General features: G+C 38.7%; 1 protein-coding gene across 1 annotated transcript in view; it reads right to left on the bottom strand.

Moving 5' to 3' along the window:
* LOC103098203 (signal-regulatory protein beta-1-like) overlaps positions 1 to 17160 on the bottom strand; it is a 131960-nt gene that overhangs the window by 41297 nt on the left and 73503 nt on the right. The gene's annotated exons all lie outside the window — the stretch shown is intronic.

Genomic DNA, 17160 nt, shown 5'->3' with positions numbered 1-17160 from the left:
CCTCATCCTGGTTTCCATGTCTTCAGCTCACATGCCCATATTGTCCTCTACCCACAGTTTCCTTTCCCTTTCCTAACTCCCCCAACTTCTGATTATTACTGGTGTTGACAATTCTCATGATTTCATTACTGTATATCTCAAGTCCATGGATCTTATTATGATGTGACCCCATTAATGGCCTATTAATCCATCCCCAGGAATATTAGCTATACATGGTCACAGAGCACAATGTGGTAGAAGAGGGGGCTGAGAGGTAAAGAACTTTAGGTTCCCAACATTGACTCACTATGTGACCTGAAGCTTTAGGATTTCCTTAGAACTAGGATAGTAGAGGCACTTACTAGGCTCCACAATCACACGTGTTCCAAGACCAAAGACCAACTTGTCTGTGTCGTCTCCATTGCCCATCCTCCTTGCACAGTGGTATTGGCCAGAATCCCTGAGGCCCAGGTCCTCAATCTGTAGGAAAATTTGGTTCTTGCTGTCCTCTCTGGAGGAAGTGATCCTGCCATCAGTGGCATCTGTAGAACCACTGTTCAGCCCAGTCAACCACATCGGGGCATGGCCAGGGGCCCAAAGGTACCAGTCAAGTTTACTTGTCTTGAACTCGAAGCCAGCAGTTTGGCATTTGAGACTCAGGGTCTTTCCAGCTTGGTATGTGCCTCCTCCTGACTCTATATGCAGCGTCTTTTCCACTAAATGAAGCAGAGATGGGAGTAAATTGAGCAGGAGTGGACAATTCATTACTCTTCCTGGGAGAGAAAGCTTTTTTTCTCTTAAACTCCCTCAAACCCCAATACTAAACCATTTCCAGATACCTATTCCAGACCAAGTTGGGGAAGGATATGGAAAACAAAGCACCTGGGGCAACAGAAAAAGCCAAGGTATTGGCAGGATCTAGAGAATCCCAAGGGTCAGTGTGGGTCCTGTTTATAGGAATGGACCCTAGGTCTAGAGGTTTCCTAGATTATCAAAGGCTCTGAGGATCAGAAGATTCCCAAGACTGGAGATATAGGGGGTCATGAATATGGAGGGATTGACAGAATTGGGGGTTTGGAGTGGGCTGGAGAGAGAACCTATCTAGAAACTGTTAGCCACAAAAAAAAAAAATCACCACTATTCAAGAACCACCAGCCGAAACCAAAGATCCCCATAACCCTGACCCCTGTAGCCTTCTTGGAATTCAATGGAGTGGGATTTCCACCCCAAGCAGCTTCCCCTATCCCTGCACACAGTCTCTAAAAACATGAAAACTTACATGGTAACACAGTCAGTTCTGTTCCAGGACCAAAATAATCCCAATAATATGCTCACTGTGATACAGGAAGATGCCTAAAACCTTCATCTCCAGAGAGAGACCTTGGGAAGGGTGGAGAAACATGAGGGTGACAGGAAGTGAGGTGAGAGTTCCTGGAGTTATGCCCATAAGAACTTATCAAGGTCATGATGCCCAGAGATAAGTCTTCAGGTAAGTGTGAGGGACCTCAGGATATACATCCAAAGTCAGCTTCACAGCAAGGTTGCCAGCAGACTAGATATTCGGGAGGGGCTTCACTTTCACAGAGCCTCAGATCAGACCTCCATGTCACTTCTGGGATGGCTGTATTAAATGATCTGTTTTCCTTGCCCTACCAGCTCCATTGTGTGAAACTGATCAATCTACCCCTAGGCTAAGCCAGGTAACACAGGAGAAGCTTTGGAAGGGAAAGCACCCTGGCATCTATTGTAGGATGTGATCAAAGACTGAGCAATAGTTAAGAAGGTCTGAAGAACCTCAAAAATCAACTCTGATTGCCCAGAGATGACTAGAACATATGTATTCTCTGGACCTGGTCTTGGTGGGCATAATAGATGATTATTGGTAAAGCATAATGGTATTATGCTTTACCAATATGCTTTATGCTTGGTAAAGCATAATAGATTCTGCTCAGCCCCTTCTTTTAACTGTGTATGAGTCATTCTAATTCAAGTCTGTTTCCACACATTGTTGGATTATAGTTTCTAATCCACTTCCATTATGGGGGTGAATTCATCCCATTCATATTCACAATAATTGTTATTAACTACATATTTCCCTCCATCCTGTTTTTTTCTGTTTTTCTTTCTTTCTTTTTTCCCTGTTCCTCCTCAAAATTCCATTTTGCTTCAGACCACTGCCTCCTTTAATCTACGCTTCCTTTTATCATTTCTCCCTTGCCCCTTTCTCTTTGTCCCCTTCTGCTCTGACTTCCCTATTGAGTAAGATAGATTTCTATATCCACCTGAGTATGTGTGTGTGTGTGTATATATTATATATATATATATCATATATATAATATATCTATGGGGTGTATGGGGTGTTCAGGGAGGGGTAGTATCTCTGGTATGGAGGGCTTGTCATGCCCTCCTACGGCAGCTCTCCAGCCACTGACCCTCACCTGACACCCAGCTCTCACTTGTGGCTCCCAGTAGCTGCTAGCATGTGGCAGCGGCCACACCCCGGGCAACGGCTTCAACAGGCCGGCTAAACCTTGTGAGGGTAGCCATCGGGTCATCAATCCCTGGTGAACCAGGGCTTTGCTCACCCAGCATGTGAAGACTGCTTCGGCGGAACAGGCGGAAGAAACCAATAAGAAGGTTCAATGGCTGAGAGGGTGACTGTGCATCGACTTTTCCACTTAAATCTCCTTCACGCACAAGTGTCATTATGCACACTCATCTATACACCACAGATGAAAACGCACAAAGACCATTGTAATTCTCCGTTACTGAGAGACTACTAATATTGTGACAAGGAAATCACTTTAAAAGACCGATATATATATATATATATATATTAATTTAATGTCGCCAAGGAATTCAGCTATGTAATTCCTAAATGAAAACTCAAGTCAGCAGTCAACCTTTTATGGAGTTTTTAATTACAAACAGGAGGAAGAAAGGTATTAGAGAGAGAGAGAGAGAGAGAGAGAGAGAGAGAGAGAGAGAGAGAGAGAGAGAGAGAGAGAGAAAGGGGAGAGAAGGGAATAGGGCTTAAATACCCCCTCTGTTTAGGCTGGGCCAAAAAGCCCAAGCCCTTAGATAGCTGAGGCAAAGAAAAGAGATCAGTCCCTATCACTCAGGTGACCAAAATGGAGAAACAGTCTCAGGGGCCTCCACCTCCAGCCTCCTTCAGAGCAAGCCTTCTCAGAGCACAACCTCTCAGAGCAAAACCTCTCCAAAAACTCCCCTCATCCTCAGACCCCGCTATCTTTAAGGAAACCATCTAAGTTCCCTCCCCTCAGTTCTCACATCTACCAATCACTGTCCATGTCTTCCCTGTGCCAATGGTGGCTCTAGCTTAACCCAGGACCTCCCAGAGGTCTGTGCCTTTGCACATGTCTGTTGAAGGTCATATTCTCAAATAATTAAATCTTGATCCTTGCGGCAGCCCTTCCCAAATCCTTTTACTCTGAGTAGGGTGGAGATTGTAGTTTCGAGACCTGGTTCTGTCATTCCAAGTATCTCTATTGTATCAATTCTAAAATCAATCATGACTCAAAGAACTTCCTGTTCTACGCTAAAGCATAGGTCAAAGCCCTTTCCATTGTTTAGCAAAAGGTTTCTGTCCTAAAGTAGCCTTAGGTAGAGAGGAGAAGGATCCTCCCATGCCAAGGGGGTTCACATTCCAATAGAGTTATTAGTATCAGTAGGAAATTTTTTTCCAAGTATGAAATTTCCCAATGGTGAAATTTCCAACATTTATAAGTCTAAGAAATTTTAAGGTTTACAATATATATATATATATATATATATATATATATATATATATATATATATAGTGAAGGGGTTAAATTTTTGGTAGGAATTTGACACAATTATGGAGAACAGTTTGGTAAGACACAAAACACTTAGTTTATTCTGAGGAGAGGTTCAAATAGGGAATAGGAAGGAGGAAAGTAAGATTATTTCTCTAATATCTTATAACTATACCTAAAATCAAAATCCTAACTAAAATTTCTAAGAACCCTAATCTAACTGCCTTATTGGGCAGTTTCTTCTGCCTGGGCCAGGCCTGGCCTAAATACCTATACTGTCTAAGAATTTATTCACTCTCTAACTACATTAACTAACCAATAAGCCTTTATCACCCACAACCTCCTTAAAATCTGGTTTCTATATCCTAACTCACAAAAGTAAAAGCTTCTAGTCTGATTGAGACAAAGACAGACCACCTGCTTTCTTGGGAATCCAGAGAAAAGGACCCCCTCTCAATAGTCTTTTTCTTATATACTCTCCTCATCAACTAGGTAACAGAATTTTTAGATCTCTTACACAGAAACCTATCAGTTAAATTATTCTGAGAAATCTTTCTGCTCCCTTACCTCCTAAAGAGACAGAGGGAGAGATTAAGAAAACTCTTTTAACTATATATATATATATTCTCTTTGATCCAATTTCAATAAGTAATATTCAAATGTTGTCTGTCACCTTTTGCTATTTTTCCCTCCACTGCAAAAACTTTTCCTTGCATTCCTCTTACTCTCCCTTCCCTTCCCCCTAGTGCATCTCTCTTTTTGACCTTTTACATTTTTTTACATCATCCCAACATAATTAACTCATTTCCATGCCCTCTGACTATGTAGACTGCTTCTAACTGCCCTAATAATGATAAAGGTCTTAACAAAACATGTATTGTCTTCCCATACAAGTATATAAACAGTTTAGTCTTAATAAGTCGCTTATGATTTCTCTTTTATATTTATCTTTTTATGCTTTCCTTGAATCTTGTTTGAATGTCAAATTTTCTATTTAACTCTGATCTTTTCATCAGGAATGCTTGAAAGTCCTCTATTTCACTAACTATCCATTTTCCTCTCAAGGATTATACTCAGTTTTTCTGTGTAGATTATTCTTGCATATAATCCTAGCTCATTTGTCTTGTAGAATATCATATTCCAAGTTCTCACTCCTTTAACATGAAAGCTGATGGATCTTATGTGATTCTGGTTGTGGCTCCATGATAGCCAAACAACTTCTTTTTGTCTGCTCTTATTATGTTCTCCTTGACTTGCAAGCTCTGGAATTTGGCTATAATATTCCTGGGGTTTTTCACTTTCATATTTTGTTTAGGAGATGATGGGTAGATTCCTTCCATTTCTATTTTAATGTCTTGATCTAAGATATCAGAGCGCTTTTCCTTATAATTCCTTGAAAGGTGATGTGTAGAGACTTCCGGGTAAACATGGCGGCAAACTAGATGTGAATCGCTTACTCTCCCCAGAACCCAATGAAATAGATTACCTCAAAAGAACATAAAAATCATCTTTGGAAGAACGGAGGAACTCTACAGTAGGGCTCAGCACTGAAGGTACATGGGGTTTGAACATTTCCACACTATAATAAGGAGAAAAAACTCGCACCCAAACGTGATCTGAACTACCCTCCCCCACCTCACCTATGGAACCAGAGTAGGGACCAGCACACCCACCAGCAGCACTCTTTGCAGATGATATGATGGTCCACTTAAAGAATCCTAGAGAATCAACCAAAAAGCTAATGGAAATTATCAACAACTTTAGCAAAGTAGCAGGATACAAAATAAACCCACATAAGTCATTAGCATTTCTATATATCTCCAACACATCTCAGCAGCAAGAATTAGAAAGAGAAATTCCATTCAAAATCACCTTACACAATATAAAATATGTAGGAATCTATCTGCTGAGACAAACACAGGAACTATATGAACACAACTACAAAACACTCGCCACACAACTTAAACTAGACTTGAGCAATTGGGAAAACATTAACTGCTCATGGATAGGACGAGCCAATATAATAAAAATGACCATCCTACCCAAACTTATTTTTCTATTTAGTGCTATACCAATTGAACTTCCAAAAAACTTTTTTACTGAATTAGAAAAAACATAACAAAGTTCATTTGGAAGAACAAAGGATCAAGGATATCCAGGGAAATCATGAAAAAAAAAATACAAAGGAAGGTGGTCTTGCAGTCCCAGATCACAAACTATATTATAAAGCAGTGGTCATCAAAGCAATTTGGTACTGGCTAAGAGACAGAAAGGAGGATCAGTGGAATAGACTTGGGGTAAGTGACCTCAGCAAGACAGTCTATGACAAACCCAAAGACACCAGCTTTTGGGACAAAAACCCAGTATTTGATAAAAAATTCTGGGAAAATTGGAAGATAGTGTGGGAGAGACTAAGTTTGGACCAACAGCTCAGACCCTACACCAAGATAAACACAGAATGGGTGAATGACTTGAACATAAAGAAGGAAACTATAAGTAAATTAGGTGAACACAGAATTGTATACATATCAGACCTTTGGGATGGGAAAGATTTTAAAACCAAGCAAGACTTAGAAAGAGTCACAAAATGTAAAATAAATAATTTTGACTACATCAAATTAAAAAGGTTTTGTACAAAAAAAAAACCCTATGTAACTAAAATCAGAAGGGAAGCAACAAATTGGGAAACAATTTTCATAACAAAAATGTCTGACAGAGGTCTAATTACTCAAATTCACGAAGAGCTAAATCAATTGTACAAAAAGTCAAACCCTTCTCCAATTGGTAAATGGGCTAGGGACATGAATAGGCAGTTTTCAGTTAAAGAAATCAAAACTATTAACAAGCACATGAAAAAGTGCTCTAAATCTCTTATAATCAGAGAGATGCAAATCAAAACAACTCTGAGGTATCACCTCACACCTAGCAGATTGGCTAACATGACAGCAAAGGAAAGCAATGAATTCTGGAGGGGATGTGGCAAAGTCAGGACATTAATGCATTGCTGGTGGAGTTGTGAATTGATCCAACCATTCTGGAGGGCAATTTGGAACTATGCCCAAAGGGCGATAAAAGACTGTCTGCCCTTTGATCCAGCCATAGCACTGCTGGGTTTGTACCCCAAAGAGATAATAAGGAAAAAGACACATACAAGAATATTCATAGCTGAGCTCTTTGTGGTGGCAAAAAAATGGAAAATGAGGGGATGCCCTTCAATTGGGGAATGGCTGAACAAATTGTGGTATATGTTGGTGATGGAATACTATTGTGCTAAAAGGAATAATAAAGTGGAGGAATGCCATGGAGACTGGAACAACCTCCAGGAAGTGATGCAGAGTGAAAGGAGCAGAACCAGGAAAGCATTGTACACAGAGACTGATACACTGTGGTATAATCGAACATAATGGACTTCTCCATTAGTGGCAATGCAATGTCCCTGAACAATCTGCAGGGATCTAGGAGAAAAAAGAAAACACTACCCTCAAGCAGAGGATAAATGGTGGGAGTAAAAACACCAAGGAAAGGCAACTGCTTGACTACAGGGGTTGAGGGGATAGGATTGAGGAGAGACTCTAAATGAAAACCCTAATGCAAATACCAACAAATGGAAATGGGTTTGGATCAAGGACACATGTGCTACCCAGATGAATCACAAGTCAGCTATGGGAGTGATGGCAGGGGGTGGGGTGGGGAGGAAAAGAAAATTATCTTTGTTTCCAATTAATAATGTTTGAAAATGACCAAATAAAATAATGTTTAAAAGAAAAAAAAATCTTCCTTTTGGAATGTGATGTTGGAGGAAATGTGGCAAAAATGGGACATGGATGCATTGCTGATGGAGTTGTGAATTGATCCAACCCATTCTGGAGGGCAATTTTGAACATGCATACTCTTTGATCTAGTAATAGCACTTCAAGGTCTGTATCCAGAGATTTTTTTTAAAGAGGGAGGGGAAGTATCTACTTGTACAAAAATATTTAGAGCAGCCCTTTTTGTGGTGACAAAGAATCAGAAATTGAAGGGATATCCATCAGTTAAAGAATGGCTGAACAAATTGTGGTGTATGATGGTGATGGAATACTATTGTGCTCTAAGAACTGATGAACAGGATGATTTCAGAAGGAGCTGGAAAGACCCATGTGAACTGATGCAGAGTGCAATAAGCAGAACCAGGAGAACATTGCACACAGTAACAGCAGTATTGTAGAATGAATGCACACAATTCCTACTCCTGCCTTTTTCTACCTCTCAGTTTGTGTCCAAATATAATTGTTTTTCTTCTAGGCTTTGATTATAACTATTTTATGCTACTATTGTAAAGATTGGATTTGACTCTACTCTGATTGTAACAAGGAAGGTATTTAGCTCTTCCTTGATTGTGAAGATTAAGTTGTAATCCCTTGTCTTTTTGTTGATTTAATTCCCAACAATGTAAGCACAGTACTTAAATTTGAATAGGAAGATCTGCCCATGTAAGATATAATCACCAAAGGTATAAATATCACACTTAATCATGAAGTGGGAGGTCTGCAACCCACATGTGTGAGAGTGGGAAATGAATTAGCATCAACTAACAGCCTTCTCGGCAGTCCTAGAGCTGAGCATCAGTTGTTATTGGTAGACATGAAATTAGGGAAATGGCGCAAGAAAAAAGGTCTTTAAAGGAAAGAGACAAGGATCTGAATGTGGTTGGTTGGTGGTTGTTGTGATTGGTTTTTCTGGGAGTTTGAAAGAGACACACTTGGAGTGGATCCTCCTATAAAAAGCAGTCTACTGGAGTTGAGGCTGATAAAGAATCTGCTGATTGAACTAACACGTGGTGAATATAAAGGCTTACTTCCTTTCTTTGGCCTTTCTGGAGATGTCAGCCTCTGGAAAAGGCCCATCATCTTGAGACTCCTTTCCCCTGGCTGGGGCCTTAGAATTGCTGCTTGGCTCAGAGGAAGTCAGAGCTCTCACTCGCTCTCCCCTTTTCTTCTCTTTCTCTCTCCCTGAAATATCTTCCCTTTATTGTAAAATAAGCTACCATAAATTCCATTTGACTTTAGTAATTCATTTTTGGGGTTTAGAAACTAAATCCCTGGCGACCAATTAAATATTCAGTCCAACCATAAAACTAACACTATCCTCTTTTGAGTTTGGGCCTTGATTTTCCCTGAAACCATATTAGATTTTTATGGTCAGGGTTTTTTGTTGTTGTCTGCTAATTTCTGCAGTCTATTTCTTGACTTTGTACTTTATATAATTAAAGTTGAGCTCTCCTCACCTATAGATAGGGAAGCATTGTCCCATGCTTCAGGTTTTTTTTCTGCACTTCTCTTTTCAGAGATAGATACGGGTGTCTGCAAAATTTTGGTACTTTCAAGATAATGGGAGAAGTGTGGGCACAGCTCTTCTGGTCTGTTTAATGTTCTTTTTCATCATCATGCAAAATACACTTCCATATTGGTCATTGTTGTAAGAGTACCCTCATACATAACTAAAATCCCAAAATAAAACCATAAATACACTGATGTGAAAGATGATTCTACTGTTTTGTGGTCTTTACCTAGCAGTACCTCCTGTCCCTTGCAGCCACAAACACTTCTGCTTCTCTCTGCCCTAGAATATACCAGAACCACTGCTTACTTGTGACCAACCACATGTGCTCCTTTCTACCCTAGAACTGTGACCTAGAATTACACATGGACAAGGAAGTTGCCAAAAGGCATCTGATACCATACCAAGTGCTAGATTAGTACTCTCTATACTCTCTTTCTGACCAGCTGTCTAATACCCTTATCATCTCTGAGCTACTGGTTTGGCCACATATGTGCTCCAGACTGGTCCCTACTCATGTCACAGACTTGTCATTCTAACCATCAGTTTTGTCTTGGACTGGGAAAATGCCTCACCGCAAACTTTTGTTGGCTATACCACTCAAATATTTTATTTGATGTGAAAGGTTATTTTAAGCAGCTCTTTTTGTGGGGGCAAAAAATTGAAAAGCAAGGGGATACCCATCAATAGGGGAATGACTTAATAACTTATAGTATATGGTTGTAATAGAAAACTATTGTGGTGTAAGAAATTATATGCAAGAAGAGCTCAGAAAAACCTAAAAAGACACTCACTGAAGCAGAGTGAAATAAGCAAAACCAGAAGAAATTGTACAAAATGGCAGGAATACTGCACAGTGAACAACTGCAAATAACATTTTCAGCAATACAATGATCCAAAACAATCCCAAAGGAATCATCATTAAAAATGTCATCTAGTTCTAGAGAAAGAACCAATAGAATCTCAATCCAGACCAAAGCTAACTTTTTTCACTTTTTTTCTTGATTTTTTTGTTTGAGTTTCCTTCCACAAAATGATTAATATGAAAAATGTTTTACATGAGTGTACATATAAAATCTACGTGATATAATTTACCATCTCAGCAAGATAGAAGTGAAGAAAAGGAGGGAGGAAGAGAATTCAAGACCCAATTCTGTTTAAAATGTTGGAAACTGTTTTTACATGTAATTGGGAGGGAATTAAATTAAATTTGAAGAACTAAATATTGTAAGAATGGTATATTCTCACTATATTTTTATGTTATTATAATGAAGTTTTATTGGTAGCTTATAGAAAAGGAAACTAAGAATTGAGAGATAGGAACTTAGATGAGCTGGCTCCTACTATCTATCCTTCACCTCCCCTGAATGAGGCTGTCAAGGGGTGCTGCACAGGTAATAGGGGATACCCTGATGTGAGATGGTGATGGGGAGTCAAAGGAAGGTCTCCCCTATCAGGTATACCAGGGGATAACCCCAGATTTTCAGGCACTAAGAGGACCCAATGACAAACTTCTCCAATGTCCTTTACTCAGAGGGGGAAGGGTCTTGGTCAGCACTCTGTTGTGGCAGGTCTGGTCACAATAGGTACTCTTTCCTTTTTCTCCCTGTAATAAATCTCAAGCAAATATTTAACTGCTTGTTAATAATTTATGATTAATGGCAATGAAGAGAATTGGGGAGCTGGAAAGAGGAAGTTGGGTTCCATAATCTATACCTTCCTACTTTGTCCTTGGCTCAGACCACTTGAGTGATCACATCTCTAAATCTTATTTATAATACTATTGGGTTAAGGATAGATAAAGATAAAGATAAAGTATGTGCAAAGGGTTAGCGGGGAAGAGCTGGGCTCTCTTGCCAAGAATCCTCAGACTCCCAATATCAGAGGAGTTTAGACACTCCATTGAGATGTTATAATTTGTAGAAGTAACTTGATGGAAGTAATTTCTGGACAGACACAGATGAAATCCTCTTTCTGGCTCTTGACAAAGATCCCTGGCAAGGAAAACCACCCTGCCAGTGTGAATTTCAACAACAGTGTGAATATTCCACCCTAATCAGACCATTCTTTTTTTGGGGGGGAGGTGGGCTGGAAGAGTATTTTGGGAGAGGATTCTCTAGTCCCTTCAGAATGTATTATTTTCTGTGATGGAGCCTCAATTGTTGATGATATTTTAATAACATTGGAATTATTTCCTTTTATGATCAGCTCAAGATTATATTCCTGCATTAGTGCTACCAAATTCCTGAATCTTTCAACAAACAAATATTTATTGCATTCCTGCTCTGACACTGATGTAGGTTGTTTTTGTTTTGTTTTGTTTTTGCTGCCATTACCAACTCCAAACGCCACTATTAATTTTTACCTACTTGCTTTAACCAGTATTATCCAATCAAAGCCTTTTGGGGGGGATAGATCTTGCCTATTTTTTTATCCTTTTGTAGGTTCAGATAGCAACCTATCACTGCCTCATCTTGTGCAACTCATGTCTGTAATTTTCTGTAAAAAGGATCCATGAAATAAGCTTAGAGTCTTCCTCTAGATTTCTGAATAGGTCATAGAAACCAATGGAGCACTGAGCTTTTTCGTGTTATCCATGATTTGCTACATGATCAATCCATTTTCTTTTTCCAGTCATAGATCTCTCTCAGAAGAAAGTAAAACAGCTTATTTTTCTCACTACCTTTTAAATATATGCCATTTTTCTCTATCCTAAAAAAAGAGTTTCTCTAAAATATCTTCCTTTTTCTCAGCTCCAAATTCCATCTCCAAATATACTTTCCAAATTTCCAGAAATAGACAAAATGTTCCTCTATTACTGTTGTTTCTGTCAATTGCTCTCCATGTGACTTGACCCTCTCCATTCAATAGAAACAGTTTTTACTAATGGCATGACTGAGCCTAGAACAATATTAGGAACACAGCCAGGAACTCACTGCATGCTTCCTGGCTTATTTTAACCTTCTTTTGTCAGAATGTTCATCCCATACTTCTTACATATACCACCTTAATTTCCTTTCCTTTCTTCAACATTCAATCAATCTGTCAACAAGTATTTATTGAGCAAATACTCTGTAGTTCAATTCAATTAAACAAACATTTATTGCATTCCTGCTCTGACACTGAGCTAGGACCTGTAGAAGATATGAGGCTAATAGTACTAATAGCTGACATTTAAAAGGTACTTAGAGTACTTTTTTTTTTTTAGTAAATCCTTTCCTTTTGTCTTAGAATACGACTAAGTAATAATTCCAAGAAAGAAGAGCAGAAAGGTTGAGACAATGGGAGTTAAATAACTTGCCTAGGGTCACACAGTAAGGAAGAGTCTGAGGGCAGATTTGAACCCAGGACATCCTACATCTTGGCCTGGATCTCTATCCATTGAGCTACTTAGTTTCCCCTAAAGAACTTTCAATTTCATTCAATTTGATCCTCATAATTTTGAGGTATATAGTATAAATATTTGTATTCTTATTTTACAGATGAGTATCCAATTCATTTTTTTCCTTTTAAAGATTATTTTATTTGGTCATTTGAAAATATTATTCATGGACTTCTGGTCAAGATGGCAGCTTAGAGAAAGCGAAAGTTCAGATCTCCTGAAACCCTTCCTTACCGATCTCAAACTGAATGCTCCTAGGACACCGAAATTCAAAAAGATCAACAGCGTAGACCCAGGGAGTCCTCCTCCTGGACGTGGACCTGGATCAAAAGGTATGGCCCACCTCATGTGTGTTTCTTGAAGACAACATATGGTAAGGTTTTGGATTCTAATCTACTCTGCTATTCATCTACATTTTATGGGTGAGTTCCTCCCATTCACATTCAATATTAGGATTGTCATTTGTGAATTCCCCAGAATTTTGACATCCTCCCCTAATTCTGACCTTTCTTCTTTTGCTATAACCTTTTAAACCAGTGGTTTACTTTAAATCAGTCCCCCTAGTCCCCTCCCTTGTTATGCTTCCTTTTCTGGCCACTCCCTTTTTGTTCCCATCCCCTCCCCCCTCTCCTTCCCTTCCTTTTTGTACTCCCTCTCCTCCACCCCCCATTAGTTTGCCCTTCTCCCTTACCCTGTTGGATAAGATAGAATTCAAGATCCCAATGGATCTAGATGCTCTTCCCTCTCAGAGTTGATTTCACTGAGAGTAATTTTTAAGTAATACCAATTAGCACTCTTTTCCTTTCATTCTTATAAGAGAATTCTTCCCCTCCCCTTCCCATGTGTATCTTTGTGTGCCAAGGATTATTCTATTTAATTTGTTTCTATTTCTTCAAGTATATTTTAGTACCATCATTGAGCCCCCCTCCCCTTTACTTTCTTTTTGTTTTTTTCCCTCCAAATCATGTTAATGCCCTGATATTTCCCTATGAGTGATTTTTCTGATTACTGTATTAATGCATACAATTTTTGAAAGTTACAGATATCATTTCCCCCATATGTTAATATATACGATTTGATCTAATTGTAGGCCTTATAGAAGAGAGTTTTAATAAAAGAAAAAAAAACACTTTTCTCCTTTTCCCTTTCTTTCATATTTACCTTTTCATGTTTCTCTTGCTCTTTGTGTTTGGATATCAAGCTTTCCACTGAGTTCTGGTCTTTTGTTTGCAAATACTTGGAAATCTATTTTGTTGAATGCCCATACTTTCCCCTGGAAGTATATAGTCAGTTTTTATCGGTAGCTGATTCTTGGTTGAAGACCCAGTTCTTTTGCCTTTCTGAATATCATGTTCCAGGCTTTGCGGTCTCTTAGCGTGTTCACTGCTAGGTCTTGTGTAATACTTATTGGCACTCCTCTGTATCTGAACTTTCCTTTCTCAGCTTCTTGTAAGATTTTCTCCTTAGGTTGGAAGCTCTTGAATTTGGTGATTACATTCCTGGGGGTTGTCTTTTGGCAATTTAGTATAGAGGGTGTTCTATGAACCCTTTCTATTTCTATTTTGCCCCCTTGCTTGAGAACATCAGGGCAATTTACTTTGATGATTACTTGTAGTATGGCATTGAGATTTTTGTATATCTCTGGTTTTTCAGGTAGACCAATGATTCTCAAGTTGTCTCTCTTTCCTTTGTTTTCCTGGTCTGTCACCTTGTCTGTGAGATATTTTATGTTTTCTTCTAATTCATTAATTTTTTGACTTTGCTTCATTAATTCTTGCTGTTTTGCAAGATCATTGTCTTCCAGTTGCTTAATTCTGATCTTTAAGGACTGATTTTGTTTTTCAATTTGGTCTGCCCTTCTGTTTGAGGCTTCCAGCTCTTTCTCCAATTGGGAGTTCTTTTATTTCAGGCTGCTGACCTCTTTCTGAATTTTTTCCCATTTTTCTTGCCCGAAGATTTCCATCTTTTGAATAGGCTCCATTTTGAGTTCTTCCACAGCTTGTGGATAATTTTCCATTTTGGGGGAAGGTTTTGATTTTGTTTGAATTTCATCCTCTTTTTCCTCTCTAGCCGGGGTTTTCCTTTCATAAAAGTTTTCAAGAGTCACGTTCTTCCTATTCTTCTTGGAGGGTTGGTCTTGGGCACAATGAGCCATCCCTTTGGTGGTTTTCCCTTTCCTTTTTAGTCAGAAATCTGAGTGAGATGGGCAGTTTATGTGGGGCTTTTGCCTCAGGTATGTTCTGGAGTCTACGCAGCCTCCACAGTTTTCTAGAGTGCCCTTGGTCTGTGCTCTCCAGTGCACAAGGGTCTCCTGTGTAAAGGCTCTCATGGTAAGATCCCTGGCAGTCCTAGTCAGTTCCCAAGGACCCAGGCATGCCCCCTCACTCACTCCAGGGATGTCCCTTGCTCACTCGCTGTCTCTTGTGGGCACACTGGTTCCATAGGTGAGGTGGGGGAGGGTAGCTCAGTTCACCTTTTTGTGCAAGCTTTTCCTCCTTCTTATAGAGTGGAAATGTTCAAACCCCACATGCCTTCATTGCTGTGGCATACTGGAGAGTCCTTCTTTTCTTCCAAGGATGAATTTTATGCTCTTTTGAGGTAGTCTATTTTGTTCGGTGCAGGGGGAGAGGAAGCTATTCATGTATAGATTGCAGCCATGTTTACCTGGAAGTCCTAATCAGACCCTTCTTAAGAAGATCTGATTTAGCTATTTCCTGATCAGTAACAATAGAGATACTTGAAATAACAGAATCAAGTCTTGGAAACTACATTTTCTCCTCCCTTCTTAGTTTAACAAGATTAGGAAGGTCTGTATCAAAACTCAAGATTTAATTATCTGAGAAAATGGCCTTCAACAGACATGTGCAAAAAAAGGACAGACCTCTGGGCTGTCCTAAGTCAAGGTTGAACCACAGTTGGCACATGTGAGACGCAGGAAGTGGGGTAGAGAACATCCTCTGGAGTTCTCATGACTTCCTGTGGAGAGGGCTAGAGTTCAGTTTGATCCTGGAGCTTGAGTTTGGAAGAGCCCTACAGACAGCTTTCCTTCAGACGAATTACATGAGTGATAAGGACTGACCCCTTTCTTTGCCTTGGCTTTCCAAGGTCTTAATGCCTGCTTTGGCTCAGCCTGAGCCAGAGTGGTTCTGAGTTAAACTCCTTTCCTTCTCTCCCTCTTTCCTTCTCTCCCTCTCTCTCCCTCTAATATCTTCTTCCTACTGTTGTAATTAAATCACCATAAAACTTTGGCAGCTGACTTGGGTATTTTTTTTATTTGGGATTTCCCTTGGTGACCATTTAAATTTATATTTTTTTCAGTCTCAACCATAATAGTCACCCTTTACACCCAGTTAGAGATCTCAGCTCGAAAAGCCCCCAAAGTTCTTCACAGAGTTCCCTCAAATCTCTTCTTCTCTCCCAGAATGCTTTGCTCCTTAATGGTCTCTGCTGTCATTCACTTTTCTTGCATAATTCCATCTTTTCCTCTTGCAATCTACTCTAACACTACTCATAGTCAAAGAAAACAAATTTCCTTAATGAACATGTATGATATTATATATGTCATTCTGCACCCAAATTCCATTACTTCTCTGTAAGGAATAGCATGTTTCACCTTTGCTCTTAATGAATATTTAATGGTCATTCTATTTATCATAGTTCTTACAGCTTTCAAAGTTTTTTTAACAGTATTACTATTATAAAAATTATCTTTATTTTTAAATTTTATTCTTTATCAATTTAAAAAAGTTTTCAAAACTGTTCATTTTTATCATCTGTATCTCATAGTGTAAATCTAATTTTTATGAGGTTAAAGCTAAATAAAATGAATAATACAATAAAATAGAGCAACAAATTGGAAATGAAAACAAAACCCTACAATCTGTTGCTTATAAGAAACACATTTAAAGAACATAGTTCGTCTATAACATTTTTCATTTTCATTTTGGGACATCTTTACAACTCTGATGGATGTGAGATGAAATTACATAGTTTCCTTAATTTGCATTTCTGTAGAACTGAATTGGAATATTTTCCCATGTCTATTAATAACCTGGATTTCTTCCCAGTTCATATCCTTATGCCTCTTACCAATTAAGTAATGATTTCTTACCATATAAATTTGAACCAATTCCTAATCTGTATCTGAGAAATGAGATCTTTTCCATAGAAACACTGCAAAGAATTTTTCCAAGTTAATAGTTTGTTCAAAAACTTCTAAGTTTCTTGTATCCACTTTATCTTCTTTGATCCTTTTCATTACATGTTTAGTCATAAACTTTTGTCCGTAAATCTGATAGTAATTTTACTAAGATTCTCTGATTTGCTTCTGGCACAACTTTTTATGTATTTTATATTTGTGTATCAATGCACATGTTTGCTTTGCATTAAAATGTAAACTCTTAGAGGAGAGGGGTTGTTTTGGTTTTCTCCTTGCTTTTCTTAGAGCTTACCATAATATATGAAATGCAGCACTTAATGAATGCTTGTTAACTGAATGACAGTGTCTGAAGTAACTTTCAATTATAAACTAGTATTATTTATTATATTCTGTCTTTCATAATGTGGCAACTTTCTGTAATCTTGGCTACTGATTGGGTAAGTGCATAATTACATATATCACTTTAATTGGGCCCTGATTCAAGGACCTGTTGTGGATTTATATTTCCTTTACTTAGAATTTTT

Source organism: Monodelphis domestica, chromosome 3 (assembly GCF_027887165.1).
Source record: "Monodelphis domestica isolate mMonDom1 chromosome 3, mMonDom1.pri, whole genome shotgun sequence".
NCBI classification, from domain to species: domain Eukaryota; kingdom Metazoa; phylum Chordata; class Mammalia; order Didelphimorphia; family Didelphidae; genus Monodelphis; species Monodelphis domestica.
Note: the sequence above shows the minus strand (reverse complement) of the source record. Positions and strands in the feature narration are given on the sequence as shown.